Source organism: Bubalus kerabau, unplaced genomic scaffold, assembly GCF_029407905.1.
Source record: "Bubalus kerabau isolate K-KA32 ecotype Philippines breed swamp buffalo unplaced genomic scaffold, PCC_UOA_SB_1v2 scaffold_26, whole genome shotgun sequence".
NCBI classification, from domain to species: domain Eukaryota; kingdom Metazoa; phylum Chordata; class Mammalia; order Artiodactyla; family Bovidae; genus Bubalus; species Bubalus kerabau.
The window spans coordinates 8,132,410-8,145,662 of NW_026577880.1; positions in this window are offsets into that span (position 1 = coordinate 8,132,410).

A 13,253-nucleotide genomic window follows, 5' to 3' on the forward strand; every position below is an offset into this window, starting at 1 on the left:
AAGGCACAACACGAAGGGACACTGCCACCCCCGTGCATCGTCCGCAAAGACCCGCGGGTTCCACACACAGCTCGACGAGGGGCCTGAGACCCCCTGAACAACTCGAGAGGCCAGCGGGGTTCCCTTCCTCAGACAAGACGAGGCCTGACTCTCCGCTCCCAACTCTGCAGGGACCCTGAGGTTGGAGGGTCGGAGTCAGAAACAGAGAGGAAGCCTGAGGTTCCTGCCTCCCCTCGAGATGAGGCCCTCTTCCATTGCGCCAACCCCAGTGGAGTCCCGAGAGACCCCGCTAACTCCACAGCATCCCTCACCTCTCAGAGGCACCCTGGGAAGTTCCCTCAGGTCCCCGGCAGAAGTCGAGGGAAATAAGGGTTTCCCGCCGCGACTCGAGAAAGACCTCGATAGTCCTTCTTCAAAGTGTCTTGAGGCCCTTGTCCCCTCTCTGGACTAGAGAGCAATGATGCGCACCCCCTCGCCTCGCGCATGCAGACCTGGCTTCCCTGGCGCCGCACGAGAGGCTCCCTGAGATCCTCGTCGTGCCTCGGGAGAAAACCCCCATGGGCGCCGCAGCTCGAGGAAACCCCTGAGACGCCCCCGTCCTCGCGAGCTGAGGGCCTTCTTTTCCTGCCTGGCCTGGAGAGCAATCCCGAGTCCTCTCTCCAAACTGAAGAGTAGGATGGATTCCCTTGAGGCGACTCAGTGGGCTCCAAGAGATCCGCGTCGGGGCTCTAGAGGAGAGCGCAGTCCTTTGCTTCCCCTCGAGGCGAGGCCTGACTCCCCGGGGGAGTCTGGAGTGCAATCCCGAGATCCTTGTCTTCCCGTGAGAGGACTATTAGGTACTGGACACACGCCTAGATGAGGTCTCATTGGCCTTGCAGTGGTTCGAGCAAAACATCCAGCTTTCCCTCGCAACTCGAAGGGAAGTTTGGGCTTCCCAGGGCCAACACAAGAGGAAGCCTGAAATCCACGTCGTAACTCGAGAATCCCGCCGCAACTCGAGAAAAACCACGTGGTTCCATCGTCTTCCCAGCATGAGGCCCTTGCCCGCCACAGCGTCTCAAAAGAAGTCCCACGTTCCTACTGAAGTGCAAAACGGTACTTGGCACCCATGATGGCACCCCCAAAGTTCCCCAACATAGAGGCCTCACTCGAGGGTAACACCCATGTTCCCCGCACCACATCATTTGAGCCCCTTCTCCCCTCCTGATTGCAACAGGAGTGTCTTTTCTCCTGCTTTGTGTGGAAGGGGTTACCGATCTTCCCAGCGCACATCAGGATGAGGCCTGTCTCACGAGGAAATTGGAGATGTAGCCTCGTGGGTGGTGCCACATGCGGAAAGACCCCATTTCCCGGTCAGCTATTAATAAGAACCCGATGCCCGTACACGTCTTGGAATGCATCCCGTAGGATGAAGGCACAACAAGGAGGGACCCTGAACACCCGTGCATCTTTTGGAAAATTCTGCAGGTTCCACATACAGCTCGACAAGTGACCTGTTACCTCGTGAACAACTCGAGAGGCAAGCTAAGTTTCATTTCTCCACAGAATACGAGGCCTGACTCTCCTGTCCCAACTCTGCAGGAATCCTGAGATCGGAGTCTGAAATGGAGAGGAACCCTGAGGTTCCTTCCTCAACACGAGATGAGGCCCTCTTGTATTATACCACACCCAGTGGAGTCCCGAGAGGCCCCTCCCAACTCCACAGTATCAGTGTCTTCTCAGAGGCACCCTGAGCAACTCCCTGAGGTCACTGGCACAAGTCGAGGGAACACAGGGTATCCTGCCGCAACCCGAGAAAGACCTCAAGAGTCCTTCTTCAACGCGTCTTGAGGACGGATTCCCCTACCATGACTCGAAAGCAATGACACGCTCCCCCTCGCCATGCGCATGGACACCTGACTTCCCTGGCGCCACATGAGAGGCTCCCTAAGCTCCCCGTCATACCTCGTGAGAAACCCCACACTGGCGCCGCAGCTCGGGAAAACCCACCGTCATCGCGAGATTGGGGACTTCTTTTCCTGCCTGACCTGGAGAGGAATCCCTGGTCTTTTCTCCAAACTTCACAGGAGGCTTTACTCCCTTAGGCCACTCAATGGGCTCCAAGAGATACCTGTCGTGACTTGAGAGGAGAGCAGAGTACTTTGTTTCCCCTCGAGATGAGGCCTTACCTCGGGTGAGTCTGGAATGCAACCCCGAGATCCCTGTTGCCCCTGGAGAGGAACATTATGTCCTGGACAAAAGCCTAGATGAGGTCTATTTTGCCCTACAGTGACTCGAGAGCAACACCCATCTCTCCCTCGCAATTCGAATGGAAGATTGGTCTTCATTGGGCCAACACAAGAGGAAGTCTGAATTTCCCGTTGTAACTCGAGAATCCCACCGCAACTCTTAAAAACCACGTGGTTCCCCATTCGTCGCAATATGAGGCCTTTGCCCGCTACAGAGTCTCAAGAGAAGTCCCATGTTTCGTCATAAAGTTCGAGATGCTACTTGGCACCCTTGATGCGACCCCAAAAGTTCCCCAATATACCGGTCTCACTCCAAGGGAACACCGAAGTTCCTGGCACCACTTCATTTGAGCCCCTTCTCCGCTCCTGATCACCGCAGGAAGGTCGATCCCCCTGCTTTGTCTAGAAGGGGTTCCCGACCTTCATGGCGCACCTCAGGATGAGGCCAGTCTCACGAAGAAATTCGAGACGTAGCCTCGTGTTGGTGCCACGTGCCAAAAGACCCCGATTTCTCGGTCTTGCTCTTGATAAGAACCCGATGCCCGGACACCTCTTCTAAGGCAACCCTGTGGATGAAGGCACTACACGAGGGGACACTGGCAACCCTGTTCATCGTCCGGAAAACCCCGCAGGATCCACATACAGCTCCACAACTGGCCTGTCACCCCTTAAACAATGAGAGAGGAAAGCGGAGTCCCCTTCCTCAGACAAGACGAGGCCTGAGTATCCAATCCCAACTCTACAGGCACGCTTCGATCTGAGTCAGAAATGGAGAGGAAACCTGAGGTTCCTGCCTCAACCCGAGATGAGGCCCTCTTCCATTAAAACAAACCCAGTGGAGTCCCGAGAGGCCCCTCCCATCTCCACAGTATCCCTGACTTCTCATAGGCATTCTGAGAAGCTCCTTGAGGCCATCGGCAAAAGTCGAGGGAAATAAGGGTTTCCTTCCACAACCGAAGAAAGACCTCGAGAGTCCTTCTTCAATGTGTCTTGAGGTCAGATTCCCCTACCATAGCTCGAGAGCAATAATGCGCTCCCCCTCGCCACGCACATGGAGACCTGACTTCCCTGGCGCCACACGAGAGGCTCCCTGAGCTCCCCGTCGTACCTCGTGTGAAACCCCACACTGGTGCCGCAGCTCGAGAAAAGCCACAAGATCCGTCCGTCATCGCGAGATGAGGGCCATCTTTTCCTGCATGGCCTGGAGAGCAGTCCCAAGTCCTCTCTCCAAACTTCACAGGAGGCTTGACTCCCTTTAGGCCACAAAGTGGGCTCCAAGAGGTGCCCGTCGCGACTCGAAAGGAGAGCCGAGTCCTTTGCTTCCCTTCGACATGAAGCCTGACTCCCTGGGTGAGTCTGGAATGCAAACCTGAGATCCCTGTGGCCCTTGGAGAGGAACATTAGGTCCTGGACACAAGCCTAGATGAGGTCTCTTTTGCCCTGCAGTGACTCGAGCGCAACCCCCAGCTCTCCCTCGCAACTCGAATGGATGATTGGACTTCCCTGGCCCAACACAAGAGGAAGCCTGAAATCCCCGTCGTAACTCGAGAATCCCGCCGCAACTCGATAAAAACCACGTGGCTCCCCCGTCATCGCAAGATGAGGCCCTTGGCCGCTACAGCCTATCAAGAGAAGTCCCACGTTCCATCCTGAAGTACAAAACGGTACTTGGCACCCTTGATGCGACCCCCAAAGTTCCCTTACATACCGGTCTCACTCGAGGGAAACACCAAAGTTCACGGCACCACTTCCTGTGAGCCCCTTCACCCCTCCTGATCGCGACAGAAGGGTCGATTCCCATGTTTTGTCTGCAAGGTGTTCCCGACGTTCCCCGCGAACCTCCGGATGAGGCCGGTCTCATGAGGAAATTCGAAAAGTAGCCTCATGGTTGGTGCCATATGCTGAAAGATCCCGAATTCCCGGTCCACTCTAGATAAGAACCTGACGCCCGGACATCTCTTCGAAGGCAACCCTGTGGATGAAGGCACAACACGAAGGCACACTGACATCCCCATGCATCGTCTGGAAAAACCCGCAGATTCCACTCACAGCTCCAAATGTGGACTGTCACCTCGTGAACAACTCAAGAGGCAAGTGAAGTTGCATTCCTTCACACAAGACGAGGCCTTACTCTCCTGTCCCAACTCTTCAGGGACCCTGCAATTGGAGTCAGAAATGGAGAGGAACCCTGAGGTTCCTGCCTCAACTAGAGAAGAGGCCCTCTTCCATTGAACCAAACTCAGTGGTGTCCCGAGAGGCCCCTCCCAACACCACAGTATCCCTGAATTCTCAGAGGCTCCGTGAGAAGCTACCTGAGGTCACTGGCACAAGTCGAGGGAACCCAGAGTTTCCTGAAGTAACCCGAGAAAGACTTGGAGAGTCCTTTTTCAACGTCTCTTGATGCCCGATTCCCCTACCATGACTCCAGAGCAAGGACGCGCTCCCCTCGCCACAAGCAGGAAAACTGACTTCCCTAGTACCACACAAGAGGCTCCCTGAGTACCCCATCGTACCTCGTGAGAAAACCCACACTGGCGCCGCAGTTTGAGAAAAACCACAAGATGCCCCCGTCAAGGAGAGATGGGGGCCTTCTTTTCCTGCCTGACCTGGAGAGCAATTCCTGGTCCTCTCTCCAAACTTCACAGGAGGATTGACTCCCTTTAGGCCACTCAGTTGGGTCCAAGAAATACCCGGTGCGACTCGAGAGGAGAGCGGAGTCCTTTGCTTCCCTCGAGACGAGGCCTGACTCCCCGGGTGAGTTTGGAATGCAACCCCGAGATCCATGTCACCCCTGGAGTGGAACATTATGTCCTAGACACAAGCCTAGATGAGGTCTATTTTGCCCTACAGTGACTCGAGCAACCTCCATCTCTCCCTCACAATTTGAATGGAAGATTGGTCTTCCCACGGTCAACACAAGAGGAAGTCTGAATTTCCCATCGTAATTCGAGAATTCAGCCTCAAGTCTTAAAAACCATGTGGTTCCCCCTTCATCACAATATGAGGCCCTTGCCAGCTAGAGTCTCAAGAGAAGTCCCACGTTCCATCTTAAAGTTCGAAATGCTACTTGGCACCCTTGATGTGACCTCAAAGTTCCCCAACATACCGGTCTCACTCCAGGGGAACACCGAAGTTCCCGGTGTCTCCAGGGAAGTCCCATGTTCCGCCCTGAAGGGCGAAACGGTACTTGACACCCTTATGCGAACGCAAAAGTTCCCCGACATGCTGAGTTCCCTCGAGGGGAACACCGAGGGTCCCGGCACCACTTCATCTGAGCCCCTTCTCCCCTCCTGATCGCGACAGGAGAGTCGATTCCCCTGCTTTGTCTGGAAGGGGTACCTGGCCTTCCTGGCGCACCTCAGGATGAGGCCGGTCTCAGGAGGAAATTCGAGACTAGCCACATGCGAGGTGCCACGTGCCGAACGACTCCGATTTTCCGGTCCGCTCTTGATAAGAACCCGATGCCCGGACACCTCTTCGAAGGCAACCCTGTGGGTGAAGGCACAACACGAAGGGGCACTGACACCCCCGTGCATCATCCGGAAAAACCCGCAGGGTCTACACACAGCTCGACAAGGGGCCTGAGACTCCCGGAACAACTCGAGAGGCAACCAGAATTCCATTCCTCAGACAAGACGAGGCATGACTCTCCTGTCCCAACACTGCAGGGACCGTGCAGTCGGAGTCCGAATCCGAGAGGAAGCCTGAGGTTCCTGCCTCCCCTCGAGATGAGGCCCTCTTCCATTGCGCCGAACCCAGCAGAGTCCCGAGAGGCCCTGCCAACTACACAGCATCCCTCACCTCTCAGAGGCACCGTGGGAAGTTCCCTAAGGTCCCCTGCAGAAGTCGAGGGAAACGAGGGTTTCCCGCCGCCCCCCGAGAAAGAACTCGAGAGTCCTTCTTCAACGCCTCTTGAGGACCTAGCCGTTTCCCATGACTCGAGAGTGATGACCAGCTCCCCCTCGCCATGCGCCTGGAGACCTGACTTGCCTGGCGCCGCACTAGAGGCTCCCTGAGGTCCTCGTCGTGCCTCGTGAGAAAACCCCCATGGGCGCAGCAGCCTGAGGAAACCCATGAGACGCCCCCGTCATCGCGAGATGAGGGCCTTCTTTTCTTGCCTGGCCTGGAGAGCAATCCCGAGTCCTCTCTCCAAACTGAAGAGGAGGCTCGACACCCTTGAGTCCACTCAGTGGGCTCCAAGAGATCCGTGTCGCGACTTGAGAGGAAAGCGGAGTCTTTGCTTCCCCTCCAGGCGAGTCCTGACCCCCCGGGGGAGTCTGGAATGGAAACCCGTGATCCCTGTCTTCCCTTGAGAGGAATATTAGGTCCTGGACACACGCCTCGACGAGGTCTCTTTGGCCCTGTAGTGACTCGAGCAGAACCCCCAGCTTTCCATCACAACTCGAATTGAAGATTGGGCTTCCCAGGGCCAACCCAAGAGGAAGCCTGAAATTCCTGTCGTTTTTGAGAATCCCAATGCAACTCGAGAAAAACGACGTGGTTCCAACGTCTTCACAGGATGAGGCCCTTGCCCGCTACAGCGTCTCCAGGGAAGTCCCATGTTCCGTCCTGAAGTGGGAAACGGTACTTGGCTCCCTTGATGCGACCCCTAAAGTTCCCTGAAACGCCGGGTTCCCTCGAGTGGAACACCGAGGGTCCCGGCCCCACTTCATCTGAGCCCCATCTCCCCTCCTGATCGCGACAGGAGAATCGATTCCCCTACTTTGTGTGGAAGGTGTTCCCGGCCTTCCCGGCGCACCTCAGGATGATGCTGGTCTCACGAGGAAATTCGAGATGAACCACGTGGGTGGTGCCACATGCCGAATGACCCTGATTTCCCGGTCCGCTCTTGAAATGAACCCGATGCCCGGACACCTCTTTGAAGGAAACCCTGTGGGGGAAGGCACCAAACGAAGGGGCACTGACACCCCCATGCATCTTCTGGAAACACCCGCAGGTTCCACACACAGCTTGTCAAGGGCCCTGAGACCCCCTGAACGACTCAAGAGGCAAGAAGAGTTCCGTTACTCAGACAAGATGAGGCCTGACTCTCCTGTCCCAACTCTACAGGGACCCTGCGGTCGGAGTCAGAAATGGAGAGGAAGCCTGATGTTCCTGCCTCCAATCGAGATGAGGCCCTCTTTCATTTCGTCAAACCTAGTGGAGTCCCGAGAGGCCCCTCTAACTCCTCAGTATCCCTCACCTCTCAGAGGCACCTGGGAAGTTCCCTAAGGTCCCCTGTAGAGGTCGATGGAAACGAGTGTTTCCCGCCCCAACCCAAGAAAGACCTTGAGAGTCCTTCTTAAATGCCTCTTGAGGCCCTAGTCCCTCCCATGACTCGAGAGCAATGACGCGATCTGCCTGGCCACACGCATGGAGTCAGGCTTCTCTGGTGCCGCACGAGAGGCTCCCTGAACTCCCCATCATATCTCGTGAGAAACCCCACACTGGCGCCGCAGCTCGAGAAAACCCATGAGACGCCCCCGTCATCACGAGAGGAGGGCCATCTTTAACTGCATGGTATGCAGATCAAGCGTGAACCTTCTGTCCAAGCTACACAGGACGCTTGACTCCCTTTAGGCCACTCATTGGGCTCCAAGAGTTACGCGTCCCGACTCGAGAGGATAGTGGAGTCCTTTGCTTCCATTCGAGACGAGGTGTGACCCACCGGGTGAGACTGGAATGCGACCCCGATATCCCTGTCGCCCCTGGAGAGGAACATTACGTCCTGGACCCAAGCCTAGATGAGGACTCTTTGCCCTGAAGTGACTCGAGAGCAACCCCCAGCTCTCTCTGACAAGTTGAATGGAAGATTGGACTTCCTGGGCCAACACAAGAGGAAGCCTGAATTCCCCGTTGTAACTCGAGAATCCCGCCTCAACTCGAGAAAAACCACGTGTTTCCCTCGTCATCGCAATATGAGGCCCTTGCCCGCTACAGCATCTCCAGAGAATTCCCACGTTCCGTCTTGAAGTGCAAAACTGTACTTGGCACCCTTGATGCGACCTCAAAAGTGCCGTGACATACCGGTCTCACTCGAGGGGACCACTGAGGTTCCCGGCACCACTTCATCTGAGCCCCTTCTCCCCTTCTGATCGCGAGCGGTGGGTCAATTCCCCTGCTTTGTCTGCAAGGGGTTCCCGACCTTCCCGGCGCACCTCAGGATGAGGCCGGTCTCCCGAGGAAATTCGAGACGTAGCCTCGTGGGTGGTACCACATGCTGAAAGACCCCAATTTTCCGGTACACTCATGAAAAGAACCCGATGCCCGGAAACCTCTTTGAAGGCAACCCTGTGGATGAAGGCACAACACGAAGGGGCACTGACACCCCCGTGCATCGTTCAGGAAAAACCCGCAGGTTCCACACTCAGCTCAACAAGTGGCCTGTCACTCCGTGAACAACTCGAAAGGCAAGGGGAAATCCATTCCTCCACGGAAGACGAGGCGTGACTCTCTTGTCCATACTCTGCAGGTACCCTGCGACCCGAGTCAGATATGGAGAGGACCCCTGAGGTTCCTGCCTCCATTCGAGATGAGGCCCTCTTCGATTGCACCAAATCCAGTTGAGTAACGAAAGGCCCCTCCCAAATCCACAGTGTCCCTGACTTCTCAGAGGCACCCTGAGAAGTTGCCTGAGGTCACCGACACAAATCAAGGGAACCCAGGGTTCCCTGCCGCAACCCGAGAAAGACCTCAAGAGTCCTTCTTCAATGTGTCTTGACGCCCGATTCGCCTACTATGACTCGAGAGCAATCACGCACTCCCCTTCACCACACGCACGGAGACCTGACGTCCCTAGCACCACACGAGAGGCTCTCTGAGCTCCCCGTCGTACCTCGTGAGAAATCTGATACTGGCGCCTCAGCTGGAGAAAACCCACGAGATGCCCCCATCATCGCGAGATGAGGGCCTTTTTTCCTGCATGGCCAGGAAAAAAATCCCGAGTTATCTCCAAACTCCATAGGAGGCTTCACTCCCTTTACGCCACGCAGTGGGCTCCAAGAGATACCCGTCGCGACTCGACAGGAGAGCGGAGTCCTTTTTTTCCCCTCAAGACGAGGCCTGACTCTCCGGGTGAGTCGAGAATGCAACCCTGAGATCCCTGTTGGCCCAGTAGTGGAACACTAGGTCCTGGACACAAGCGTAGATGAGGTCTATTTTGCCCTGCAGTGACTGGAGAGCAATCCCCAGTTCTAACTTGCAACTCGAATGGAATACTGGATTTTCCTGGCGCCATACATGAGGCTCCCTGAGATCCCCGTGGTACTTCATGAGACACCCCACACTGGCGCCGCAGCTCGAGAAAACCCACGAGACGCCACCGTCATCTCGAGATGAGGGCCTTCTTTTCCTGCATGGCCTGGAGTCCAATCCCGAGTCCTCTCTCCAAACTCCACAGGAGGCTTGACTCCCTTTAGTACACACAGTGGGCTCCAAGAAATACCCATCGCGACTCGAGACGAGAGCGGAATTCTTTGCTTACCCTCGAGGTGAGAACTGACTCCCCGGATGAGTCTGGAATGCAAACCCGAGATCCCTGTCGCCCCTGGAGAGCAACGTTAGATCCTGGACACAAGCCTAGATTAGGTCTCTTTTGCCCTGCAGTGACTCTAGCGCAATCCCCAGCTCCCCCTCGCAACCCGAATGGAAGATTGGATTTCAAGGCCAACAAGAGGAAGCCTAAATTCCCGGTCATAACTCGAGAATCCCGCCGCAACTCGAGCAAAACCACGTGGTTCTCCCGTCATCGCAAGATGAGGCCCTTGCCCGCTACAGCGTTTCAAAAGATGTCCCAGGTTCCGTCTTGAAATTTGAAACGGTACTTGGCACCCTTGATGCGACCCCAAAAGTCCCCCAACACGCCGGTCTCACTCAAGGGGAACACCGAGGTTCCCGGCACCATTTCATTTAAGCCCCTTCTCCCCTCCTGATCGTGACCGGTGGGTCGATTCCCCTGCTTTGTCTGCAAGGGGGCCCGACCTTCCCTGCACAACTCAGGATGAGGCCGGTCTCATGGGGAAATTCGATACGTAGCTTTGTGGGCGGTGCCACTTGCTGAAAGACTCCAATTTCCCGGTCCGCTCTTGATAAGAATCTGATGCTCGGACACCTCTTGGAAGGCAGCCTTGAGTATGAAGGTACAACACGAAGGGGCACTAACACACCTGTGCATCATCCGGAAAAACGGGCAGGTTACACACACAGCTCGACAAGTGGCCTGTCACCTCGAGAACAACTCGAGAGGCAAGAGGAGTCCCATCCTCCAGAAAAGACGAGGCCTGACTCTCCTGTACCAACATGCAGGGACCTTGCGATCTGAGTCAGAAATGGAGAGGAACACTGAGGTTCCTGCTTCAACTCGAGATGAGTCCCTCTTACATTCCACCAAATGCAGAGGAGTCTCGAGAGGCCCCTCCAAACTGCACAGTATCCCTGACTTCTCAGAGGCACTCTGAGAAGCTCCCTGAGGTCGCAGGCACAAGTCAAGGGAACCCTGGGTTTTATGCAGTGATCCGAGAAAGACCTTGAGAGTCCTTCTTCAACCCGTCTTGAGGCCCGATTACCCTACAATGACTCGAGAGCAATGACGAGCTCCCCCTAGCCATCTCATGGGGACCTGACTTCCCTGGCGCCACACGAGAGGATCCCTGAGCTCCCTATCGTACCTCGTCAGAAACCCGGCACTAGCGCAGCAGTCTAGAAAACCCACGAGACGCCGCCATCATCGCGAGATGAGGGCCTTCTTTTCCTGCATGGCCTGGAGAGGAATCCCGAGTCCTCTATCCAAACAGCACAGGAGGCTTGACTCCCTTTAGGGCACACAGTGGGCTCCAAGAGATACCCATCGCGACTCAAAAGGACAGCGGAGTTCTTTGCTTCCCCTCGAGACGAGGCCTGATTCCCCGGGTGAGTCTGGTATGCAACCCCAAGATCCCTGTCTCCCCTAGGGACGAGCATTAAGTCCTGGACACAAGCCTAGATGAGGTCTATTTTGCCCTGCAGTGACTCGAGAGCAATCCCCAGCTCTCCCTTTAAACTCGAATGGAAGATAGGACTTCCCTGGCCCAACACATGAGGAAGACTGTATTCGCTGTCGAAACTCGAGAATCCTGCCACAACTCGAGAAACGCCACGTGGTTCCCCCGTCATCCCAAGATGAGGCCCTTGACCCCTACAGCGTCTCAAGAGAAGTCCCACGTTCCGTCTTGAAGTGCGAAACGGTATTGGCACCCTTGATGCGCCCTCAAATGTTCCTCGACACACCAGTCTGACTCGAGGAGAACACCGAGGTTCCCGGCACCACTACATCTGGGCCCCTTCTCCCCTCCTGATCGCGACAGGAGGGTCGATTCCCCTGTTTTGTCTTGAAGGGGTTCCCACCTTTCCCGGTGCATCTCAGGATGAGGCCGGTCTCACGAGGATATTCGAGACATAGCCACGTGGATGGTGACACATGCCGAAAGACCCCGATTTCCCGGTCCGCTCTTGATAAGATCCTGATGCCCGGACACCTCTTTGAAGATAACCCTTTTGATGAAGGCACAACACTTAGGGGCACTGACACCCCTGGGTATCGTCCGGAGAAACCCGCAGGTACCACACACAGCTCGAGAAGTGACCTGTCACCCCGTGAACAACTGGAGAGGCAAGCAGAGTTCCATTCCTCCACACAAGACGAGGCCTGACTCTCCTGTTCGAACTCTGCAGCGAAACTGCAATCCTAGTCAGATCTGGCCCAGGGGAAGTCAGGAGAGGAAACATGAGTTTCCTGCCTCCACTCGAGATGAGGCCCTCTTCCATTGCACCGAACCCAGTGGAGTCCCGAGAGACCCCTCCCAACTGCACAGTATCCCTGACTTCTCAGAGGCACCCTTAGACCTTCCTGAGATCACCGGCACAAGTCGAGGGAACCAAGGGTTTCCTGCCCCAACCCGTTAAAGACCTCGAGAGTCCTTCTTCAACGCGTCTTGAGGTGCGATTCCCCTACCATGACTCGAGAGCAATGACGCGCTCCCCCTAGCCACGCGCATAGAAACCTGACTTCCCTGGCGCCACAGGAGAGGCTCCCTGAGCTCCCCATTATACCTCGTGAGCAACACCACACTGGAGCCGCAGCTCGAGAATACCCACGAGACGCCCCAGTCCTCACGAGATGAGGGCCTTCTTTTGCTGTATGGCCTGGAGAGCAATCCTGAGTCCTCTCTCCAAACTCCACAGGAGGCTTGACTCATTTTAGGCCACACAGTGAGCTCCAAGATATACCCGTCGCGACTTGACAGGAGAGCGGTGTCCTTGGCTTCCCCTCGAGACGAGGCCTGACTCCCCGGGTGAGTCGAGAATGCAATGCTGAGATCGCTTTCGCCCCAGCAGAGGAACATTAGGTCCTGGACACAAGCCTAGATGAGGTCTATTTGGCCCTGCAGTGTCTCGAGAGCAATCCCCAGTTCTAACTCACAATTCGAATGAAAACTGGACTTCCCTGGGCCAGTTGAAGAGGAAGCCTGAATTCCCAGTTGTAACTCGAGAATCCCGCCCCAACTCAAGAAAAACCACGTGGTTCCCCCGTCATCGAAAGATGAGGCCCTTGCCCGCTACAGCGTCTCAAGAGAAGTCCCACGTTCCGTATTGAAGAGCGAAAAGTTACTTGGAACCCTTGATGCGACCCCAAAAGTTCCCCGACATACCAGTCTCACTTGAGGAAAACACCGAGGTTCCCGGCACCACTTCATCTGAGACTCTTCTCCCCTCTTGATCGCGACAGGAGGTTCGATTCCCCTGCTTTGTCTGGAAGGCGTTCCCGACCTTCCTGGTGCACATCAAGATGAGGCCAGCCTCACGACGAAATTCGAGACATAGCCTCGTGGGTGGTGCGGCATGCCAAAAGACCCCGATTCCCTGGTCCGCTCTTGATAAGAACCCGATGGCAGAACCCAACTCGAAGGAAATCCTGTGGAACAAGGCACAACACGAAGGGGCAGTGACACCCCAGTGCATCGTCCAGAAAAACCCGCAAGTTCCACATAC